This window comes from Mirounga leonina, unplaced genomic scaffold (assembly GCF_011800145.1).
Source record: "Mirounga leonina isolate KUSES-001 unplaced genomic scaffold, KU_Mleo_1.0 Mir_115, whole genome shotgun sequence".
NCBI lineage: Eukaryota > Metazoa > Chordata > Mammalia > Carnivora > Phocidae > Mirounga > Mirounga leonina.
In genome coordinates, this window is record NW_023270268.1 from 12,080,862 (window position 1) to 12,105,692 (window position 24,831).

The 24,831-nt window shown below is 43.2% G+C and overlaps 1 pseudogene; it reads right to left on the minus strand.

Annotated features, from left to right (window-relative positions):
• Nucleotides 1–15,121: 15,121 nt before the first annotated feature.
• Nucleotides 15,122–15,218, minus strand: LOC118007176 (annotated as a pseudogene).
• Between the last annotated feature and the right edge of the window lie 9,613 nt (nt 15,219–24,831).

A 24,831-nucleotide genomic window follows, 5' to 3' on the forward strand; every position in this document is an offset into this window, starting at 1 on the left:
CATAATAAAGACAGATTCAGAGAGGAGTTTTATGTAACAAGTTTTCTCTCTCTCTTTTTAATTATTCTTCTCTGTATCTTACCTTCTGTGGCATTTTCCCCAAAGATGGCTACTATAATCTCTCCAATTCCTTTTTTTAAAATATTTTATTTATTTATTTGACAAAGGGAGAGAGAGAGAACAATCAGGGAGAGCAGCAGGTAGACCGAGAAGGAGAAGCAGGCTCCCCACTGAGCAGGGAGCCTGATGCAGGGATCGATCCCAGGACCCTGAGATCATGACCTGAGCTGAAGGCAGATGCTTAACCAACTGAGCTGCCCAGGTGCCTCAATCTCTCCCATTCTTTATGCTCTTCAAGAATCTTGCCATTTCCCCATTGAAAATGAAGTCTAATTCACTTCCCTTTGAATCTGGGTGGGCTTGTAATTGCTTCCATCAATAGAAGGTAGCAAAAGTGATTGTGTGTGAACTTTGAGATTAGATTACATAACATTACATTGGGTCTTTTGGGACACTCACAGTTGGAACCCAGTCTCCATGCTGTGAGGAAGCCCAAGCATCCCACAGAGAGGCTCACGTGGAGAGGGGCTGAGGCCCTGGGCCCACACCCCTGGGGGAGCTCCAACCCTGCTCCAACTTGCCAATCATAGAAGTGGGCTGTCTTGAAAGGATTCCTTCAGGCCATGGTCTGACTGCTCAGACTGGAGCCACATGAGACAGAGATGAACCTTCCTCACTGAGTCTTCCACAAATTGTAGACATATGGACAAAATAAATGACTATTGCTATTTTAAGCCACTATATTTTGGGATTGTTTGTTACTCAGCAATAGCAACTAAAACACTTTCACTTTGTGGCCTCCTCAAAGATAATTTATTTCTGCCCTTTTAGTGACTGCTATGATGGATCACTCCATTACATTGTACTGTGCAGTGATCTCAGGGAAAGATGACTCAGTAAGTTAATTTCTAGATGATTACGATATATTCTCCAAAAATGCTGCTTTTTCATAGCGTGGTAGCTGAGGATTTTATTCTTCCATTGATGGTTCTTAAGTCTGTAATACCCCTCTGGCCATTTTCATGGATGCACGAATCTTCACAACAAGGTTTGGGAGATTTACACAATTAAGATGAGAACAAGAATGATCTGTCATGGTGCTTGCTTCCTAAACTTCTAGAAGTGAGTATTCCTATTTTTTTTTATCTTACTTAGATTTATGTGAAGCTCTGACTTTGAGGAACACTCACTTCTCCCACTTTTCTTTATCCCAGGATTTTCCAAACTGGGTTCTGTAGAACCATCTTCCCTAGAACATTAATAGGTTTTCTGCAGAGAGGCAAATTAGTTTAAGAAATACCACAGATTTTCTCATTCTCTTAGAGATTGATGATGCTCCTTAGCATCCAAGAGTCTTGCAGTAAAGAAACTGATTTCAATTACTTATTTATTTCAACAGCATTTATTGAGCATCTATTCTGATTCAGCCTTTGTGCTGGGTGTACAGCGGTCAACAAAAATACGTGGTCTTCCCTGAACAGTCTGGTGGGGAAGACAGCTAATTTGTAATTACAAATTGTAATGACTACTGTGTGGGAAAAGAACCATGCGCCACAGAAAGAATGGCAAGGGATCTGCGTTAGACTGAGGGACAGGAAAATCGTCTCTGAGGAAGTGATGTTTCAGCTGAGACTTGATGGGAGGGGTATGTTAATTAACTGAACAGTGTTCTAGACAGAAAACGCAGCACATGCAAAGGCCATGAGGTGAGAATGGTGTCAACAATGAGAACAACACTGAATATGGAGGCAACAAGGAAAGGCCCATGTGAGTGGAGGAGGGTGTGGAGTAAGACCAGCCTTTTGCAAATGATAATTGGTGGGTGCTTGGGGGGCCTGTCTGAAAGGCAGGGAGCCAGGAACCCACTGATCATGTGTTTGCAACTGCACAAAGTGACAGAGAGGCCGATGAGACCACACCACATTTTACTGTGAATGCAAATGAGATTCTGAATCAGTAGGTCTGGGGTGGGGCCTGAGACTCTGAATTCTACTCAACTCCTGGGTGATGCTGATCCCAGGACTATCACGTGAGAATTAAGGGTATAAACTACCTCCCTCAGGCTAAGTCTGTCAATTCTCCCTTCTCTCTCAAATCCTGATCACCCGGTCCCCGCTCCAGGTTGTCTGGAACATAAATAACTCAGCTATCCTTCCCTTCTGAAGGGTAATTGCACTTTCTTATGCTCAAATTTCTCTTGCTTATCTTTGTTTTACTCATCTCTGGCTCTTAGCATAGTTGGTGACCAAAGTTCTAAAATTTCTTTTTGTAAAAGTTTAATTTTCAATGTAGTAATTAAACTCCACATAGCTTAGATAGTGGGGCTTTGTCAGGGGAGTGGTGGTGGTAAGGAAACCCAGGGAAACCTTGCTGGAATTTTTCCAGAGACAAATATCCCATGCAAATACTAGGGTGTGCAGTCACCTTAGAGCAATGGAAAAACAAGTTCAGAATATGCTCATGACCAACACGATTCTTACATTGAAAGGAGGAGTGGGGCCCGTGTCCTTCTACATTTAGCCTTTACCAGGGTTTACCCCTTTGCTACTGAAATGGCTGGTTTTCCTTTCCTACCTGTTAAATTCTTTCTTGCTTCACTTTCCAACTCACCTCCTATAGGAAACATGTTCAGGCAAGGCAGGGTTAGGTGTGGACTCGTGTTCTAATGTGCTTATCTGGAGGCCCATCTACCTGTGCTTTGACTTGCTTTTAAGTGTTTGGGGGCCTGGAGTTTTGGGGATACAAAGGCCCTCCTTTGCTGTGCCAGGCAGAATGTATAATATGCCTTCTGTGCCTGAGAACAGCTACAAGAAGCTGAGTGTCAGAGATCACAGAGTGAGTTAATAGAGGCTCAGAACAGAGAGCTATCTGGTCCAAGGTCTTGTTCAGTGATTTATGGCTGTTCTGATATTTATCCAAACTCCATGTACATTCTTGGGCGTCTGTTGACTGGTTGCCAATTTCCGGAGGCAGTTTTCCCCAGTGAGATGGGGACACCAGTAGGGGTGGATGAGATCATTTGGGAACACATACAGATGCACAGCTTTTATTTTAGGGGTTACATATTTATTTTAATGAATATTCGAGAAAACCACAATGAACATATTAAACCCGTGACTTCATAGGTTCTCTTTTTTAGCGTAAGGCCAGCCAGGGTTTAAAAAAATGATTGATGTCAAGTCAACCTAAAGACACATAGTGGGTAAAAAGTAGTATAGGCTATGAGGGAAAAATCACAAAGGTGGTATGCAAATTATGGAGTCCTAAGGGATTCAACACTAACGATTCAAAATGTTACCCTTCTCAAGAGAACCGCTCTTTGATGGAGCGTGTTTATTTATTTAACACACATTTATCAAGATGAATATGATGTGACTTTTGCCCTTGAGGAACTAACAGCAAAAACAGACTCATAAACAAATAATCACAGTACAAAAACAACAGCTAACATTTACTATGAACTAGTCATCTGTAGGTGCTTTGCATGCCAATGATCTCATTCATTTTCACAGGAATGATTGAAAGTAGATTTGGCTTTTATATCCATCTTACAGATGTGGAAGCTGAGCAAAAGGGGATTAAGTCACCCAGTTGGCAGTAGCGGAGCCAGGATTAGAACCCGGCCAATGTAGCTTCAGAGCCTGTCCTAGTAGCGAAGCCCACACAGGCCCAGGAGAGAACAGCTGACCGAGAGACAAACTGGGAGAGCCAAGGAAGGTCTGCTCAGAACAGGGAGAGCTCAGTCTCTGAGAATTCAACATAGCAAGGACAAGAGATGCAACAGCAAGAAGATGGGATAAGGCGATTGAGCTGGGGAATGGTGTAAGTCATTCAGGGTGTATTTGGAGTTTAGGATGAATACTAGGATTAGTGGAAAGTAAGTTCGCAGTTTTGAGGCCTACTGTGGTGAGAGGACCCAGATTGATAATTAGCTTAGCTTAGGTTTTCCAGAAGCAGATCCTAAGCTGTGGATCTGGGTGTACATTAAGGAAATGCTCCATGGAGAAACCAGCAAGGGGGAGAGGATGAAGGACAGGGAAGAATCAGACAGGCTTACAGAGCCAAGTTCAGGCTAGTCCTGCAAGAAGCTCTGGGGCAGAAGTTGGGCTGTCCTTAACCAAGGCTCCCACACCCAAGAGTCATTGGTTAGCGGCCAATAAATTCCCAGGAACTTCCAACATTCCATACACGTGGGCAATAGCCTGAGAACAGTCTTCCAAAAAAGATCTCCAGGTGCTCCCGGTTGGAGGAAACAAACAAACAAAAAACAAAAAACAAAAAACATGCTGAAGGCAGGATTATAAAATGGTAAAAATGGATCTGATATGAAGGGACTTGGTTGTTGGGGGCACTGCCGTTATCTGCGATAATGAAATTTGGAATCAAAAGACATCTTCCTGGAAAGGCCATGTTGAGGACAAGGGAAGCGACACAATGTTATCCAGCTGGTATAGTTGACCCAACGGCCACCAGTAAATCGTTTTTGGTAGAACCTCCATTTTTCCTACCATTGGCCTTCAGTTGTGTCCTTCCTCTCAAAATAATATTCTCTATTTTGTATTTAAGAATTGAAAACTTTTTATGAATTTATCTTAATTCCTACAAAAGAGTTGTCAGACAAAAATTCTATTATTTTGTCATTTATAAAAACCTTAATGAAAAATGTGAAGAACAGAATGATTATTGAGGTGATTCAGCAACACATTGGTTATCTTGTGAATTGTTTGTTTCATCTATTTAATATTTTTCAACTTATTATTTTGTCCAGGAGATATGGTTCACATATCAGCCAGGAGCCCTTCCTTTGCTTGTTGAGAAGAACAATGAAGATGGAAGATGCTTTGTTTAGGTTGGAGGAATCAGCATTTGGCTACCTCCCGCCACCTCTCTTCTAGCTTCTTCTCCTAGCTGCATATAATACTCTGCATACCTTGTATTTAAACAATGGGACAATGCAACAAGGGTCCAATCTATGGTTTGGATCCCACTCGCTTTACTTCAAATGGCACAATCACTCTGTTGGAGCCGAATGTCTAGGTCTTTCCTCCTCTTATTGTGTGCATGTTAATTGAATGTTTCTGATTTTTTTTATGATAAAATGTTGGAACAAAAGTAATTTCTACATATCTGAATAAAATATGTGGCATCTGGCAAAAAAGAGAAGGAATTAAAACTTGAAAAATTAATGTAGTTCTATTGAATTCAAAGGGTTCGGACTTGAAGATCAATAGAAGATTATGTGATATGTAAGTGCCATAGGTTTACAGAGAGCTTCTGGGACTTGACCCAATCCTGCTAAGACAAAATTGATTGGGGAGTCCTGGATTATCAACTTAACTGTAGACAATAGTTTAAGTCAGCACCTCCTTAAATCTTGTAGGATTGTTAAAGAAAGGGACAGTTTTCAAATAATTTTATCAGGTTTAACATGTGTTAGCAATTCAAAGTTTCCATCTAGTAGAATTCCAAGCTAAATCTAGGTCTTTTGTCAAGGCCAGTGGTATCCAGTGGACATATAATAGGAGCCATATGTTATTTTAAACTTTCTAGTAGCCATGCTTAATCAAAGTAAGAAGAAACAGGTGAAATTAATTTTAGTGAGATTAAATTTAATCCAATATACTTAAAATATTACAATTTCAAAATGTCATCAAAGTTGTTAATGAGGTATTTTACATTTTTGTGTATGAAGTCTTTGAATCCAGTGTGTATTTTAGACTTACAGTGTACTTGCAGTATTGGACAACACAAGTCCAGGTAAATGAAAAAGCATAGCTCAATTACATCATATGCCAATTTAACTTATGCAAATTCAAACATACGAATGTCACCTCCCCATTTCTCTAGAAAAAAGAAAAAATGTCATTTATGTAGTGTGGACTGCTCAGTTTACATTCTGCTCTGTGAGTTTCTATCCTGGACTGGGTATACTTCCACAGAGGTAAACTGGATCTCTCCTACCTGCCCTGAGCCCCCACATGCCTCTTATGATATGCGTGTCTTGCCACATTTAGTGTTTTCCTGGTGTTTAATGATTTTTATTATTTCTTACGACATGACCTCTAACACAAGCCAGCTGCTTCATATGACATTCATTTGAAGAAATAGTCATGAGTTCCATCACTGGAAGAAAATCTGCCTGTGATGGGCTCAGTGAGAGGTACCAATATGTTGGTTTCCAGTATGGAGCAAGAAAATATGGCCACAACAAATCTAGCCATCAATATGCAAGAGAGAAAAATTCCTCTACTCTATGGGTAATTCAATGGATCTTCAAGAGTAATTTTGACTTTGTTTCACCTTATGGGTGGAAGAGTCACAGGCAAATCGTAGTCTGATGCAGTAAAGTGGGCCCTTCATTACATGGTCCTTTATTCAGTCCTCGTGATGTACAAGACATGGTCTCCTTCTTACCCCAACTCCCACTTTATAGACACTCAGGACCTATGAGTGCTACCTGAGGGAGCTGATGGATGGAATCACACTCACGCCTCCTTACCCGCTGCATTGTCCCGTGCTCACTGTCCTTCTTCTTCAAAACTTTGCCTTAATTCAAAATTAGCTTCTCCTGTTTCATTCCCTCGGAACCCTGCTTCCTTTCTGTTGCAGAACAGCTGGCTATTTTGATGAAGAATTGGTCCTGCAAATGCTAATCCATGGATCTCTATGGTAGGGTTTGTGCTGAGAGCACATGTCTGGACAAACAGAACTCCCTCTTCAAAGAAAAGACTTTGAAAGCAAGAATGAAGTTGGACAGCTCTTCAAATGGTTTCAAAATTACCCCTGGAATGAGATGATAGGGATCTTACAGCTGGTTCTCACTGTTAAATGCTGGTTGGTGCTTGTAAGCAATAACGTAAAGGTCTTCTTGGCAATTCAACTTTGTGATTATAACAACTCTTTCTCTAGATTTGGCCTTCTCATGTTTTCCTTGAACTTTCTGCCAATTTTTCCCCAGATTGCCTGGAAAAAGATCCTTTACCTTTTAGGGCTATTTATCTTCTAAGGCACTAAAATAATAATTTGTGGTATCTTTAATAGAGTTTAAATGAATGAATAAATTTGGCTTTTATGGTATTTGAAGTTTATAATTTCAGCTGTAAAGTGGGATTTTTATCGTTTTGTGGACTTAGGCAAAAGTAGATGTGCATCCAAGCTAATATAGATTTCAGCTTTTATGTATTAAAAATTGAAAATTTATAATATATTCATCAATGCAGGAAATTAAAATGGTATCTTTATCTTTATAAAAATTGAAAACCAGTCATTATATCTTGTAATAGAGATTAAATAAATAAAATAAACTTCTAACATCACAAAAATTTGGCACTTTCATTATTTTTCTCTAAATGTGGTGCTTGTGATAGCTCACTTGGCACTATGGTGATATTACCTTTGGTTAGTAATTAAATCAGGTCTGAGAAATTTTGTTTCCCACTAGATTCTAAATTTCTCAGGGTCAACTCCAGGCCTCTGTATCCTTGGCATCTAGTACACAGTAGGCCTATAGTATATATGTTGAACAAACGATGGGTAACTTTGGGTCCGTCAGGTCCCAAGAATTGTGACTTGCAGACCTGAAAAGGCTTAGTGATACGATTCCTTAAATATGAGGTATGAGAGGGCAAGGGAGAGACTGAGTGTCTAGTGAGCACCTACTGTGTGCTGAGCATTCTGATCCTTGTTGTCACAGACAACATACTACGTCTATGATGCTAACTTAGGTACTATGAGCTATCTATATTCATTGAATACTCTTAGCCCTTTAAGAATGGGGAACAGACTGGGGTACTTGGATGGCTCAGTTGGTTAAGCACCTGCCTTTGGCTCAGGTCATGATCTCAGGATTCTGGGATCGAGCTCCGTGTTGGGCTCCCTGCTCAGCAGGGAGTCTGCTTCTCCCTCTCCCTCTCCCTCTGCCCCTTCCTCCTGCTCATGCTCTCTCTCTTTCAAATGAATGAATGAATGAATGAATGAATAAATAAAATCTTTAAAGAATGGGAAACAGACCAAATCCTATTACAGCCAAGCCAGCTATAAGGAGAAACCATAGATAATTGAAGTACTACTAGGTTCTTGTTGGTGGTTCCTTTAGTTCAAGAACATTCCAGGACAAGGAATGACTTTGTATTGTTCCCAGGGTCCACTCTAATGGGATTAGCCTTGGAATAGTTTCTTGGTTATTATCCAAGTCTTCCTGGCTCATTTTAGAGTCGCAAGGTGAGGACAAGCTCCATCCCAGAAATTCAGCACAGGGTCATGAACTCACTTGTTCTAACTATGTTCCAAGATAAAGTTATCCAGAGAGTGACCTCCTTTGTAGGAAAACCACTATCACATCCATCCTGGATAACTTTACACAATTTACCTAATCTCTCTACATAAATGAAAATTCTAATATCTAACTTGTCCATTGAGAATGAAATGAGTTTATTTATCTGCACAGTGTTGGCAGAAGGTATCAGCTATCTCTTGTCAAAACAATGCCTTGTAACAAATGACCACAAAACCTTAGGGCATGTGACAATAAGTGTTTGTTGCTCATGCGTTTGGGTCCACTGGGGGTTGACAAGATGGTTTTGCTGATCTAGGCTTGCGCACATGTCTGCAGCTTGCCCAGCTGTCAGCTGGCTGATCTAGGTTGAGATAACTTCTGCTCAGGCCCACATGTCTCTCATTCTCTGTCTGGCCAGCCTGGGCACTTTCCCATGGAGGTGGCAGAGGAGCAAGAGAACAAGCTTTACTGGGCAAGCCCATTGCGAGTGTCTACTTATGAGATCTGCTAACATCCCATAAGCCACAAGCCAATGCGAACACATGAATGATTTTGATTGAGTCTAGCGTCTAAGAGTGAGATGGGTCACTCTGCCCATGGCTTTTAAGCAAACCATATGGCAAAGGGCATGGATAAAAGGAGAGGTGAAGAGTTGGAGACAGTCCGTATTACACCCCAACAGACAATGGATGGTTCTAAAGAACAGCTGTCAGATTTTTGGCTATCCAGCATCTGAACTTCTTTCCTACATGTGAGGTATTCCCCACCTCACAGGTCTTGGTGAGAGGTAGAACCCATCTCCTCTAAGGTGAAAAAACTGGAGATACTTGGTTTCCCAGTATTTCTGGCCTTTACTGTACAACACCATGATCTAGTCCTAGCTACCCCAATATCTTTGTCTGAAACACTGAATCTGGGGCTGGGATGCAAAGAAGTGGGGAATCCACACAGGTGGTGGTTGGTGGAGGCCACATACAGTTTCAGGGCAAGATGGCAGACGTGTCCACGGTGGTTTCTCATGAGAGGCAGAATGATTGCATCAATGGCCCCAATTTGTCACCCTCCCTGTATCGGGACCTTTATCGTGTGGCTTTTATTTAGTGGTTCCCTCACTAAAAAGGCAGAATCTATTTCCCTAGTCCTTAAACCAAGACTGGTCTTGTGATCTGCTTTGGCCGATAGAGTAGATGTTGGTGTTGCCTGTTCTGAACCTAGGCCTCAAGTGGTGTTACATGTCTTTGTAATTCCTTTGCTCCTCTGCCATCTGCATGAGAACGTGTCTGGTCTAGACATGGTGGAGGTTGAGAGACAGGTGGAACAGAGCAGAGTCACGCCTATCACCCCCAACGAGGCTAGCCCAGAAAGCCAATAGCTGGCCAACGTGGAGCATCATGAATGACCCTGTCAAGATTACAATGCTGCCTTGGTAGGATTACAACGCTGCCTCTAAGTGACCCCAAGTACACAGGCAACCAACATGTATTATCATATGTCCCTGTGTGTTTGTGGTTGTGTGTTGGCATCACTGTAGACACAGCTAACTCTAACTGATACACCATGTCCAGTGCTAGACTAGTTGTGTGCTGCAGTTTTGAGTGGTCCTGTCTGTCTAGCATCTTTCTTCCTGTCTATTTTCAGAGCCTGATCCTCCAGAGTTCTTGGCAATTATGCATGTTACTCAGTATCTTTTCAGCAAATTCCCTTTGTGCTTGCATCAGCCAGAGCCAATTTTTGTTTCCCACACTTTGGAACTCTGTCTAGTACTATGCAAGTGTAGTGCTAGCTCTTATTATTATTCTCCCATCTCTGTGTCTGTTTGAACTGGCACTTACTTCCTAAACTTGCTTCATTCGCGAATTAAATAGCATCTGACACTGTCTTCCCGAAGAAGCCTCTCCTGACTAATTGGGAAGTGCCAATTTCTTCTCGTATCTTCTCTTCTTTGTGTGCCAGCATCTTCCCAGCTTTGTCACTGCCTTCCATCAGACTCCGAGCAAGAGCAAAACCACTGCCATTGTTCTGACATACGTGATTCATCTGTCGGGTGTTTACAGAATCATCAGTGTTTGTTCATGTCAACATCACCCATTATAGAGTTTAAATGTGCAGTGGACACAGATGGTGTTGAGTTAATTGATTTTTGGAACACCATGTAGTCATTCACTTGATTTAGGTGAGGACATCAGCCTGTTGATGATGGTGAGTAAATCAGATATTGGGTAGAGATGGCAATTGGTGGCCAGACAAATTTGCTTTAAAGGGGGTTGTCTGAACTGAGCTGTGTCTCTGGCTTCTCTCATTAGAATCTAAGAAGTTTATTGGGAGCAATTGGCATAATGGAAAAAATGGAAACTTTGGAGTCCAGAGGCCGAGTTTGTATCCTGGCTCTGTGCATTAAGCAAATTACTCAGCCTCTCCAAGTTCAAGTCTCCTGAGCTCTTAAATGGGGACACAATAAATACCACCCCTGTTCATTGGTCAAAGTTGCTGTGGCAATCAAAAGAAATATTGCTCATGAACATGCTTTGTAAACTGTAAAGAACTATACAAGAGCAAAGGAATAAGGACAGATGCTAAGATATTGAACTTACTTTTAGGGAGGACCCGGAGAAGATAAGAAGTCAGTGCAAACCAGTGTTCAGGTAGTTACTGAGTAATAAATTCTCAGGCCTAGTCAGGAACTAGTAGCCACTCTTTAGGAACAAGTACCAGGTCAGTAACCAGAACCTGACCACATCAGGCTGGCAGACAGGGATGGGAAGTCCATGTAGTGGCATTAGTCCGTGTAGCAGGGCATGATAATGCCAGCCAGCATGGCCCTCTGAGTCTTCTAAAGCAAGAAGCCCAGTATTGAGTGATGCTAAAGAGTGAGTCCTCTAAGTGTAGTTACTGAAGTGAGGTTTAGAGAGGGCTTATATCAGATAAGAATTGCCTTTGGTCATGAGTAATAGAGAACTGAAACATAGTGACATAAATAATAATTAAGGGTTTTATTTTTCTCACCTAAAAAGAAGTCCTAAGGTGGACAATTAAGGGCTGAAGTGGTAACTCCATGAATAGACACTCAGGCTCCTAGAATCCACTACGTCTATTCTTATAGTGTGATCCTTTCCCCCCCCATAGGAGCTCAAGATAGTTGCCAAGGCACCAGCCATCATGTTCATATCTCAAGCGGGAAGAATGGGAGAGTGTGCACACCAGGTGAGTCATTCCTCTTGAAAGAATTTATCAGAAAACACCATCTAATGACCTGCTTACATCTCCCTGGGCAAGAGGGCCTGGCAAATGTGCCTTTCTGGCTGGGCATATTATTATCCTAAATAGAATTAGGGTTCTAAAAGGCTGGATACTCTGTGGGCAATTTGCTGTCTCTGCCATAGAATTCTTATGCTCTGACACCCCAATATCACCATGCATAGTCCTCAAAGGAGAAAGGAAACACTCGGAAACGGTGTAGCATCATTGGCTAAGAGTCTGGATTTGGAGACAGAGAGCCCTGGTTTCAAATTTGATCCCATCACTTATTAGCCGTGTGACCCCGAAATATTTACTCAACTTCACTGAGCCCAAGTTTTCTTATCTGCAAAATGTAGATAATAATATTTTATGTCATGAGGTTTCTGTGCAAATTTATTGCTTCTGCAGAGCCCTTAGCACGGTGTGTGGCACCCAGAAAACACTTGAGAAAGTTCTCTATAAAAGTGCATGAAGTGAATTATTTAGTGGTGCAATGGGAGTCATGGTCTGGTTGGTTCTACAGTGGTAAGAAAATGACATGTTTTTAATCCAGAAGGGGTATCAGACCTAAGCAATGTATTCCTATCGGCTGGCACCAGAATTCCTAGTAGGAAGGAAACTGCCTCTGTGCTGGAAATGACCTTGCTGAACCTGGTGGGGACTGGGGTGTGTCTGGAGAGTTAGGCACTGTAGGAGACACTGAAGAGGAGTGACACGAGAGCAAAGAGCATAGGGCGGTGTTGTCTAACCACAGCCCGCTGGCCAAAAATATATGGCCCCTTGTCTATTTTGCTAGGGCCCATGATCCAAGAACGGTCTTAAAATTTCTGAATGTTGAAAAAAAATCAAAATAATATTTCATGACTTGGGAAAATCATATGAAATTCAAATTCCAGTGTCCATAAATAAAGTTTTATTGGAACACAGCCACATCTATCTATTCATATTATCTATGGCTTTTCTGCTCCAATGGCAGAGTTGAGTAGTTGGACAGAGACCATATGGCCTGCAAGCTTAACATATTTACTGTCTGGCCCTTTACAGGCAAAGTCTGTGACCCTGGGAAAAAGTGAGATGTGGTCGGGCTGGAGAAGAGTGTGGGAGAGGCAGCCACCCCATGGTGGCAGAGTGGCTGGAGGACCATTTAAGGATGGACAAGCTTAGGCAGGGTATTTTAGGGGCTGAATTGTGTCCCCCGAAATTCATATGTTGAAGCCCAGACCGCTGGTAAATCAGAATGTGACTGTATCTGGAGATAGGTCCTTCTAAGTGGTAATTAAGTGAAAATGTGGTCATTAGGGTGGGCCCTAATCCCATATGACTGGTGTCCTATAAGAAGAGGAGATGAGAACACAGACACATGGACGGAGGAAGACCATGTAAGGACACAGAGAGAAGTCAGTCATCCACACGCACACGTCAAGCGGAGAGGCTTCAGGAGAAGCGAACCCTGCTGATGCCTTGATCTTGAACTTTTAGCCTCCAGAATTAGGAGAAAAGAAATTTCTGTTGTTGGAGTCACCCAGTCTGTGGTGTTCTGTTATGACAGCTCTCGTGTACTAACAAAGGTTCAATCAAATTGTTTGAGTTCCTGAAATATCACCTCTTCCCTCATCTTCCTCCCAGAGCTTCAGTCTCGTCTGGGAGAAGCCACAAAGCCTTGTTGAAAGTTTTAATTTATGGACATCGAGGGGGAGGCCAAGTTTCATGTGTGGGTCAAGAACTGTCAGATAATCTGTGAACACAGGGGGATAGAGGTGACTTTGAGCACTTACTGAAACCTTCTTCACAGAAACCCGAGGCAGGGCTCTGGTTTCTTCCCGCTGTGTATTTAAGCACAACTTCTCTGAATCTTAAAGTTCCAGATCATAACATGGTTAGAACCACACTAACGGCAACAAACCCCAAATAAAATAAGCAAAAAAAATGATTTTGAAAGCCATCTCGTGGAAAGATGTATTTCTTTCAAGTCCAAGTTGATAGGGGCTGCACTCTCCCAAACATTTTTTTCCCCTATACTTCTCCTAGCGTAGAGTCCTTCCATGCTTGGGCAGGTGTCCTGATTTTATGGGAGTGTTTGTTTTAGAATGGCTAGCTCTCAGAGGAACTGGGACACCTTCTGCCATTCTCCGAGCGCTGTGACAGGGAGAGTGAATATCTGTGTGGGCCATTTCCTCACATGGCCATAGTGTTTTTGGCTGTTGGCATGGTACCACCTGAAAGCTGCAGCTACAGATTCAAGCTTGATCTCCAGACATGATTTCTTATAGCTTAACCACTTCTTTGGATGATGAATCTCTTTGCTGGCCATTGTGCAATGGAAGGAGGGAGAATGATCCACCTGGAGGATGTGTGAGGGGAGGGTGTGCAGCCATTGTCATTTGAGGGTTAACATCTTGAAGTATCGCCATGGTCTGTCATGAATGGAAAGTAGGAAAGATTCAGGGTAGCATCTGGCCAAACTGGGGAGAAAACCTGCCCATCATTTCAGGCAAAATCCCTTGGATGACCAGGATCCCCCTTCAGGACTGAAGGACGATTTTTCCAGCTTCTGGGAATGCTGCCGGCAGATGGTCTCCAGCTGGAATGATTTCTACCCAAGAGGGCCGCCTTGCCCAGGGACATTCTCCTCTCCTAGGGGTAGGGCAAATCTAGTGACTGACCACATGGGGGTCTACAAGCCTGGCCCCTTCATCCCTACTTGGGACTGCTCTGAAGGGCCATCCCCACTCTAGAACTCTCCTTGGAGGTGGATGAGACTTTTCACATTTGATTTTATTTTCTGTTTTAACAAGGCAGTCATCACCAGATGTTTGAAACAAAATACTCCTGAAAGAGAACATTTCAGTGTTCTGACCTTCCAATAACATGGGCAGTGGAGGAGGAGGAATGAGATAAATCTTCTGTCTCTAAGAATTTGTAAAGCTTTCAGAGCATATGTACAAGTGGGCCACATTTAAATAAAAGAAAATGCAGCATACCCAAACTCATAGAATGGAAGAACTGAGGGCCATGGTTTCTAATTCTGATTTAAAGATTATAATTATATAATTACAATCCATATACATAGAACTATAATTCATTCACTCATTCATGTGTTTCTCAAATATTTGTTTGTTGGCTTATTTATTTATTGGAGGGATTCACTTTTTTCCAGCTTATTAAGATATTATTGATCTACAACACTGTGTAAGTTTAAGGTGTACAATGATGATTTGATGCACGTATATATTGAGAAATGATTACCACGATAAGATTAGTGAACACCTCCACCAGCTGATGTAATTACCTTTTTGTGTGTGGGGGTGGTGAGAACATTTAAGATATATTCTTGGGGTACCTGGGTGCTGCAGTTGGTTAAGCGTCTGACTCTTGGTTTCAGCTCAGGTTGTGATCTCAGGGTTGTGAGATTGAATTCCGTGTCGGGCTCCCGGCTCAGCGTGGAGTCAGCTTGAGATTCTCTCTTTCCCTCTCACTCTGACCGTCCTGCTCGTGTGCTCTCTCTCTCTAAAATAAATAAATAAATCTAAAAAAAAAGATATATTCTCTAAAAGCATGGAATGCCTCACGAATTTGGGTGTCATCCTTGCACAAGGCCCACACCGATCTTCTCTGTATCATTCTGATTTAGTGTATAGCATATGCTGTTAAAAAAGCACTATCAAATATCTATTGAGAATTTATTATGGGCCAAATATCATGTTAGGTTCTGAGGAACCATAATGGGCTCTCATCCTAGTGAGGGGATGAAACCAGAGAGAGAAACCAGTAAATAAATAAATACAGCCAAAGTCAAAAAGTTTGATAACATACTATTGGTGAGGCTGTAGAGAAACAGGCAGTCTTACACATTCTTGGTAAGAAAATAAGTGGAGGACACTTGGCAATAGCAATCAAAATGGCAAATGCACATACCCAAGGGTCCAGCAATTCCACTTCAGGGAGTCCGTCCTAAGGTAATAATGGTGCAAAATATCATGAGCACAAGATTATTCACTGCAGCATTATTGGTAATAAGAAAGATTGGAAGCAACCAGAATTTCCCCAAATAATACATCCATATAATGGAATACCATGGCGCTGTCTAAAAGAATGAAGCTTGGTACAGGAGGATCTGCAAAATATATGAAGGTGCAAATGCAGACCAGCATAAAAGCATTTGTGTACATAAGGGGAAGAAAAGAATATACTTAAGACTCTCTATTATATATATCTTATATTATATATAAATACACTTAATATACTTAAGTATATGTATTATATAATCTATTATGTATCTCTTATATCTATATATATCTATTTTATATGTTATATTATATATGGATATACTTAATATACTTAAGTACTATATACTATATATAAGTACTATATTACTATATACTATATATAGGTACTATATATATTATATATATACTTAAGTATATTTATAAAATATATAAGTATATAAATATAAGCATATTTATATAATATATAGACTCACTATATTTAAGTATATATATAACACATATACTTCCTATACTTAAGTGTGTATACACACACACACACACACACAGATATACTATCCCAGGAAGGATACTTGAGGAATTAACTGTTGCCTCTGGGGAAGGGAACTCGATGTCTATTAGATAGGATTATCTATTCTTTTTACCTTTCAAATTACCAATCACGTGAACAGATTGCCTTTTCAAAAAATAAATAAAAGTTGAAAATTTTAAAAAGATATAATTAAATGAGCAAAGTCCTTATGCAAGTACGGATATAATACGAGTGGGGTCCTAAATCGATTTCTGTGTGAATTAGAAGACCTCTGATGGGGAGAGTCGGTGTCAGACTAGATGTCCTTGAATAGCCTCAGAATCCTGTGTGATGAAGAAAAAAGAGTTTCTATTTGAGGATGCTGAGCTCCTTTCAGCCGGAATTCTAGGACTCAATGATTTCAAGAAATTGAAGGATAGTTGGGAGCAGGGGTTTGTGTATATGGGTGGAGGAAGGGAAGCTCTAAAACTGAAAGGTGAGCCAACCAGGGAAGGCCGTTGGTTCGTGACCCGCCCGCCACACAAAGGGAGGCCGACCTGCCTCCAGGGCTGATGTCAGGGGCTGCTGTGCCTTTTTAAGTCAAACCGAGGCAAGTAAATTTAGTCCCCGAAGTGGGAGGCTTCTGAATAATTAAAGATTGTTCTCTTTGTTTGCTTGATCTATATGTTTCTATTTAGTTAGCCTACTGCTGAGGGAAAGATGCAACTTCGTGACTTGGGCAACTGTCGAAGAGGGTTGAAGGGAAAAACGGAACAAAGATTTATTAGGTGATTTATCTCAGTTTTTAATAAACCAGGGAAGAAATGCTATGAGCCAAGAAGCAGCACCGAGAAAAACAAGCCAAGGCCGGCGCCAAAAATAACCCACAGAAAAGATGCTTGCCTGTAGCAAACAGGATGCCACCGGGAGCCGCCAGCCCAAACTCCTTTTCGAGGCTGGACAGCGGTTCCCAAGCTACGTCTGAACCGTGCCCGACCTGGGGCAGCCCCCGCTGGCCCCACGCGCACCCCGCCTAGCCTCATCCATCAGGGTTCATCCGCAGCTGGAGTGCTCGGTCCCACAATCTCTTCTGCTTTCTTGCACAGAGTTTGAGTGACCTCCATGGGTCAGATCTGTTAGCTGTTTCACTGCTGATCTGAAAGACGGAGCATCACCGCAGTTCAACCTCAACACGGTCCGTGTTTATTCCCAGCCTTCCTAGAATGGCCTTGAGGGGGTTCTTCTAGGGAAGGGCATTCCCGTTTGTTACTAATTCCCACTCTCGGGTGAGTAGGAATGGAGGATGCACTTCTGTGCACTCAGGATGGTTTAGAATAAAGGACTCATCCTCCCTCAGTCAGTTGGGAAGAGTCCAGTTTCCCAAGTTCAGCTACCATTGAGAAGGGCATTTCCTGGAGAGTCCCCGGGGTCCAGGGCACCCCACCCCTCCCTGCCTCCTGTCTCCCTGACCCCTGAATTTCAGAGTGACCCTGAATCTGCTTCCTGTCAGACTAGGTCTTCCACACAAGCAAACCACCCCTGCCCCCACACCATACCTTCAAAAAAAATTGCATGTGTGATAAGATACATATAACACAAAATTGATCATTTTAACCATTTTTAGGGGTACAGCCCAGTGGCTTTAAATGCATTCACATTGTTGTGCAACCATCACCACCATCCATCTCCAGAACTTTCTCATCTTTCCCAAATGAAACTCCATACCCACTAAACACTAACTTCCATTGCCCCAGCCCCAGCCCCTGGCAACCAGCGTTCTACTTTCTGCTTCTATGAATTGGATTGTAGGTTCCTCAGATGAGGGGAATCATACAGTGTTTGTCCTTTTGTGACTGGCTCACCTCACTTAGCTATCACGTTCGGTATGTAGAATGCCCCGCCTCCTGCCCTGTCTTTGGTTTTTGTTTCATCCCCACAGGCTCTGTGCTCTCTCCTCTCACCCCCCACCCCCACCTCACATCACCCCCATCCTTATTCCGTGTACTCCCGGAGACCCTCACTCTGAAGTAAACAAAATCCTTACACTCATTGCGGAATGTGGCCTCTGTGTTTCACCAGATGCTTAACCTAGAGCAGGGGCTCCAGATCCCATTCTGTAAAAGTGGTACCTTTGCAAGAATTGATTGTAAGGTCACATCCTGACAGGAGTTATGATAAGATTATCAAGAGAGAAGAGAGGAAGCAGTAAAACAAAGAGACCAGGAGACAAGAGGGAGGTATTCATAGGGCCACCCCCTGATGTCTCCTCCACAGCCTTTTCCAGGGAAGTTCTCCTCATTCTCCCAGATGCCTTCCGTTCCCACCTTTCTGGAATTGTCCGGGGCTTCCCGCATTAGGAAACAACAGAAACAGAGCAGGGGGTGCCGGGGCTCCACAAATATCAGTGCTTTCCCCAGTACTGAGCCTGTGTGTGTGGGGGGCGGAGCATTACAAAACTCTCTCAGAAATACTACTTCTTTAATCTCTTCATTTTCTTCCTGTCAGTAATGCGAGGACTGATATAGCTGGAAACCCACTGGTCCAGGCTAATGGGATTTTTGCCAGGTCCTCCAGGTTGTTAATCAGGTATCCTGGCTGGGAGTTAGCAGCTCCGCCGGGCCAGCTCAGGTGAAGAGTGACCCAGTTTTACTGGGAGAGTCGGACCCTAATTTTTCTGTTATTGTACTTAACATGATTGGCCATTATTTCTAAGGGAAGGGAACTGCTGGTGAGCTCCTCGCAGATTTCTCTGGAAGGGCTGTCTGCAGCTTCCACTGGGCCATTTCTTTCATCAGCTACTTGTCAGGTCATTTGTGATGGGTTGAATTGGACACTTACAAACAAGAAAGCTCCTTCCTACTTGATTCATCAAACGCTCTCCTTGCTGGCTGTTGGATTTTATTTGCATTCCCAGGCTGAGCTACGGAGCCATGAAATATTGTTGTATTTGAAATAGCTGAGTTCCATGGCAGTGTTCAGGTGGCTCCCTGTTCGGGGTTTGGTTTTGGTTTTGGGCGGTGGGGGTGGGAGGCGAATTTTTTCTTACCTGCCATCACAGATCAAGGCTGTGCAAGAGCGGGCTCCAGGGTGGTCTGGACAGGCTTAGGAAGTCGAGGAGGAAGGTATAATTTGGTGGTCTGAACTGGGCTTTAGTGGATTACTCAAACCATTGAGTAAAAGAGTTATGGAATTCTGTGTTGTCTTGAAAGGGTATCTCATCCATCCGTACCTTGCCCCCGCTGCTTGACCTGCTTTACCACATTGCTTCTGTGAAAGGGATCCTTTGCCCCTTCCCCCCCACCCCCCTTGGTAGGCTCTTTCCATACAAAAAGTCCCTGTTACCTGGAACTGTTATCTTTTGCCTCAGTTCCCTGATGGTGTGGGGCAGGCCTTTATTTGTACTGTTCCCATCTGAGGCGGAGAAAAGCTAATTACCACCCTCCCAGTGGCTTTACTCAACTTCCCTTCACTTAGAAAATGAACATTGTTGTCTTCTCCAAGCTCACCGAAGTTTTCTTTACTGAAGCCTGGCACCCCTTGCCCATCTCTGCTGGGGAGATCTAATGGGTTAAGTCCACATTTGAAAGAGGAGGCTTTGCGTTTGCCAACGAACTTTGTGTTGGTGATCTCTTTAATTCAGGGACTGGGAGGGGGCTTGCTGGGGTGGGTTAGGGCACCGTGTGGGAATGAGGAGCCAAGGGCTTAGGGTCTGCAACTGGACTGCCCTTTGGAGTTCCAGCTCTGCCACTTGCTAGCTGGGTGACCTTTCATAAATTATTGACCTCTCTGTGCCTCAGTTTCTCTTCTATAAAAAGGGATTATAATGATCTCTCTTTTTTTTTTTTTTAAGATTTTATTTATTTATTTGAGAGAGAGGGAATGAGAGACAGAGAGCATGAGAGGGAAGAGGGCAGAGGGAGAAGCAGACTCCCCGCCGAGCAGGGAGCCTGATGCGGGACTCGATCCTGGGACTCCAGGATCATGACCTGAGCCGAAGGCAGTCGCTTAACCAACTGAGCCACCCAGGCGCCCTATAATGATCTCTTTTATAGACTTTTTGCAATAGGATTATAAGAGGTTACACTATACAAATGACTTAGCACAGCACCTGGGATATGGCACACTTAATAAGTGCTGGCTATTATTATAATCATCATAACCATTGCCACTATCGCTCATTAACTGAACTGTGAGCCGCTTGAGGACAGGGGCCGTGATTTTCCCGGAGCAAAGCAGGCCTCCACATATTTGCTGAGTGAGTGAACAAATGTTACTTAGTGCAGTCTTTCCTTTTAGCCTTTTCTTTTAGGACAGATTCTTGAGGTTTCCTTTTGTTTTCCTCCTTTGGTCTTAAAGACAACAAAAAAGTAAACGTGATTTTGGAAAGACAAGAAGATAAAACATTCTCCTTGTCCTCTATTTCCATCTGGTCCTTTTTGTAACAAATTGTTGTTTAAAAATATTTACTTCCTCACGTCCACTTTCATGGGAAAAGCCACCTTTCCTGTTCAGTGGATACAGGGCTAGGGCACGTGCCTTGCTTTGGCCTCCTGCGGTGTGGAGCCTTCTTTCTCATTCCTTTCCTTTGGGCTCCGGCCTATGATGACTTTGACTACTGGGCTGTCATGAGGCTGCCAGTGGGCATGCGTGGAGCAGACCTGAGTCCAGTCTGCATCAGAGGATTGCAGCCTGATGCGAAACTGCCCAGGTCAGCCCTGTCTTAACGCGTGGATCTGCTAAGATAGGAGAAGTATGTGCTTATTGTTTGCTGTACAGCAATAGCTGGCTGAATGAAATGTGAACGTAATTTGTACACAGGCACCGTCCAAACATAATACCACTTTATTTTTTATTTATTTATTTTTTAAAGATTTTATTTATTGACAGAGAGAGACTGGCGCACAAACAGGGGGAGCGGGAGAGGGAGAAGCAGGCTTCCCGCCGAGCAGGGAGCCTGATGTGGGGCTCGATCCCAGGACCCTGGGATCACGACCTGAGCCGAAGATAGAAGCTTAACTGACTGAGCCACCCAGGCGCCCCATCGTACCCCTTTATATTAACCTTTTCTTCACTATGCGTTGTGTCATAGTTGGGTTTCTCTATGTCACCTCAGAGGTCTTATGATTTTCAACTGGCAGCAAAATACTTTATCAGATTCATCTAGAAAATAATAGCATAGTAATACTGACTCATAAATTGAGGACTTCGTGTGTGTCCGGTACAGTGTCTTGTGTATATTTAACACTCTCAACAACCATAGGAGGTCAGCCTCGCTTACCACGCCTTGTCTCAACGCCACAGGTGGTGTGACAAACATTTAGGCAGATGAACTCTGGGACCAGATGCCTGAGCTAAATCCTGGCTCTGTCACTTCTTAGCTGTGTGACCTTGGGAAAGTCACTTACCTGTTCATGCCCGTTTCCTCACTCGTAAGGCTGATGATAATAATGGTATCTACCTTCTAGAGTAGCAATTGTGAAGTTTTAATGCGTTCATATACTTAAACATTGAGGTTCTATGGAATTTGTGCTAACTATTCTTATAGTTGAGGAGGCTGAATTTCAGAGAAGCTAACAGCTTGCTCGGAGTCATATAGATAGTAAATTATAGTAAATGCACTGTGTCACCTAACTAGGGTACTTTAATGAGTCCCACATTATTGAGCAAGTATTTGGATTTTCAGGTTTTCCTGGAAATTATAAAATAAAAATGCACAGAAAAATAAATTGCTCTGGTTAATGTTGGTAGTAAAACTGTTAAGTGCCGTCCAGGGAAGCAGAGACTCATGGCTAACGGACTTTGGACATTAAGGTTCACCATCAAGTCCTGTCTCAGGCAGAGAGAGAAATGGGGTTTCAGAAGGTTTAAGACTTGGTTCAAAGTCCTCCTGGGAATTAGTGACCAGGAAAGAAGAGCTTGGGTTTTCTGATTCCAGCCCCAGCGGGCGGGGGCGGGGGGGTTCATGGCACCAGGTGGTTTTCCTGAAGACAATCAGTAATTGTTCATTTAAAGCAAAAGGGAGTGATCCATTGAAGATTAATTTTGCTCTACAGCAGGGTGACCCACTTAAAACGTAGCTAGGGTTTTGTTTTTCACTGCTTTAGCAAGAAGCTCTAAACAGTTTCCTTGCTTGTGTTTGGGCTGGAGAATAAAAAGTGAGGTAGGATGATTATTCCTTTCCCCATCATGAATAAACAGCCTTTTCTTCCTCCCGGATGCTGGAGGGAGGTCTGGTCTCTCCTTCCGTGTTAGCATTCCCCATTGTTTTGAAGGCAGAGAGGCAGAAATGTTCATATTCCAGGGTCAGAGGCAAAGCTGCCTGTGGGGCTCTTTGTTCTGAGGGCTCGAATCCCTCAATCACTACCCTGATGTCCTACTGAACAGAAGGGGAGTGGAGTAAATCTTCTGTACTTCCAGTGTTGAGAAGGAAGATGATGGATTCCAGATGTGCAGCTATGGCTCCTTGGGGGAGGAAAATGGAATAAGCGATGGTTCTGGTTGGCAAGCCATGGGCGCCTGAACCCATTTCTGACCTGGTTCCCCTGCCTGGAGCCATGGGAGGAATGGCTCTCTGCAGGAGTGAAAAGGTTGAGGACAGCAAGGGGTGTCTGTTGCTGAGGGTGCAGGAGAAAGACTGGATGCTTCCTCTCTCACAGGCCGCCATGCTGGGAGCGGGCCCATGCCGGGGGTTGGCGTCCCACCAATCGGCTAGTATCATCCATTGGCATTGGAGCACCAAAGGTCATGGTGCAAAGCAAAGACAGCAGGGGTGGGAGATGGCTGGGAAGATCCTAGTGCTTTCTGGGTTAGTGGGGAAGTCAGGCTGACCATTGTCTTCCAAGGTTTGCGACCTCGAGGTCTGTGTTTTGTCTCAATAGTTCACAGGTAGGCAGGTTCTCAAGGTAGGGGAGAGACAATCAGCATCACTTCTGTTATGGTAGTGGGAGCAGGAGAGGGTGGTGGCAAGGACTTGGGCCTCTTCTAATTTGATTTGAAAGCAGAAGAGAGATGGGAACATATTTGTACCTGAGTGTTGTGAAGCTCCCTGAACCAGTAACAGTCATAACAGCCATAACAGTCATAAAAAGAACGTTAGCAAATAATACATTATATGTTAAAAAAAAAAAAAAAGAAGATAGTAGGAAGGGAAAAACGAAGGGGGGAAATCGGAGGGGAGACGAACCGTGAGAGACTATGGACTCTGAGAAACAAACTGTGGGTTCTAGAGGGGAGAGGGGTGGAGGGATGGGTTAGCCCGGCAATGGGTGTTAAGGAGGGCACGTTCTGCATGGAGCACTGGGTGTTATTTGCAAACAATGAATCATGGAACACTACATCAAAAACTAATGATGTAATGTATGGTGATTAACATCACATAATAAAATAAAATTAAAAAAAAAGAACGTTAGCAATGTCCTTATTTTTCCAATGGAAAAAAAAATCAAGGGTGCATCATTCTGATTGACCTGTAATATTTCTGCAGTGTCCCCAGGAGAGCAGTGGCCAGAGCAAAGGCTATGAAATTTTAAATGTGAAGTGCTTTTATATTGAAACCCAAACTACCAAGCTTTATTCATATTGCAAAACATTTTTAAAATCGTGCAGAATACTTAATGACGTGGGAACATTTTCTCAACATAGTGCCAAATGCAAAAAAGCAAGTTCATCACCAGGGTGCTCAGTGTGGTCTCCTTTTGTGACACTAAATGGGTAGATCTCTGCAGAGAAAAAAGTCTGGAAAGGTGTATTCCAACAAGACTCACCGTGCTTATTCTTCATTTGATGCAATAATGGGTGCTTTTTATTTCTTCATTCTGCTTATCTGCACTGTTTGAATATGTTCATGACAAGCACGTATTGCTTTTGTCATAATGTTCATGACAAGCACGTATTGCTTTTGTCATAAGAAAAAAAGCACAACATAGGTTTTTATTTTTAACAGCTGAAAGCGAATCTAAACAACAACAAAAACTCTGCCGCCTTTGTGTTTTGGATGGCGAGGAGAGTAGAGCTCTTTCATCTAATGGTGGTGTCCATGTCAGGGCTGGAGGATAATGACTCAGAGGCAGTGGAAATGCGCCAACGGAACAAGTTTCCAACAGGAAAGTGCTTGCCTGGGTGACCCCCGGGGTCAGCTGCAGAGCTGACTGCAGATTCCACAGAGAGAGAAAGAGGATCCAAAAGGGCCTGGGGTTGGGTCAGTTGGGCGGGTGTGTCCCACTTAAAAACAAAGCTGCTTTGATGTGCTTCCCAGCGGGGCGGGCACCAGAATGCAGGGCCGGCTCTCTCCTGCAGCCATTAGGGACTTAGAAGCATCCATCTCCAAAGGGAAGATCCATCAGCTTTGTATCAGACAGGAAGGAAAGATTTACAGGTAATTTTCCCATCCCTGTACAGAAGTATGATTAAGCATAGGCTTGGAAGGGTTTTCTTCCTCTTTCCCCCACTGTAAATAGAGAGGCTTTGTTTTTCCTCTCATTCCCCGCGATGCTTATAATGACTTTTATAGACACTTACTAATGTTCGGTGCTCACATCGTGCCTTCCTCACATCCATCAGGAGATCGAGGTGTGTGGACTATGCCATTCCTGGCTCTGATGGGGAACTGCCAAGCCGTGGGGTTCTGGGCTGCTCTGGAGATCTGCAGGCCCAGGGCTCCCATGGAGAGCATAGTGTCTTCCTCCCAAGGGCTCCCATGGGCTCACGTGGGGGTGCACTCTACCCCAACCCCCATATTTGGGATC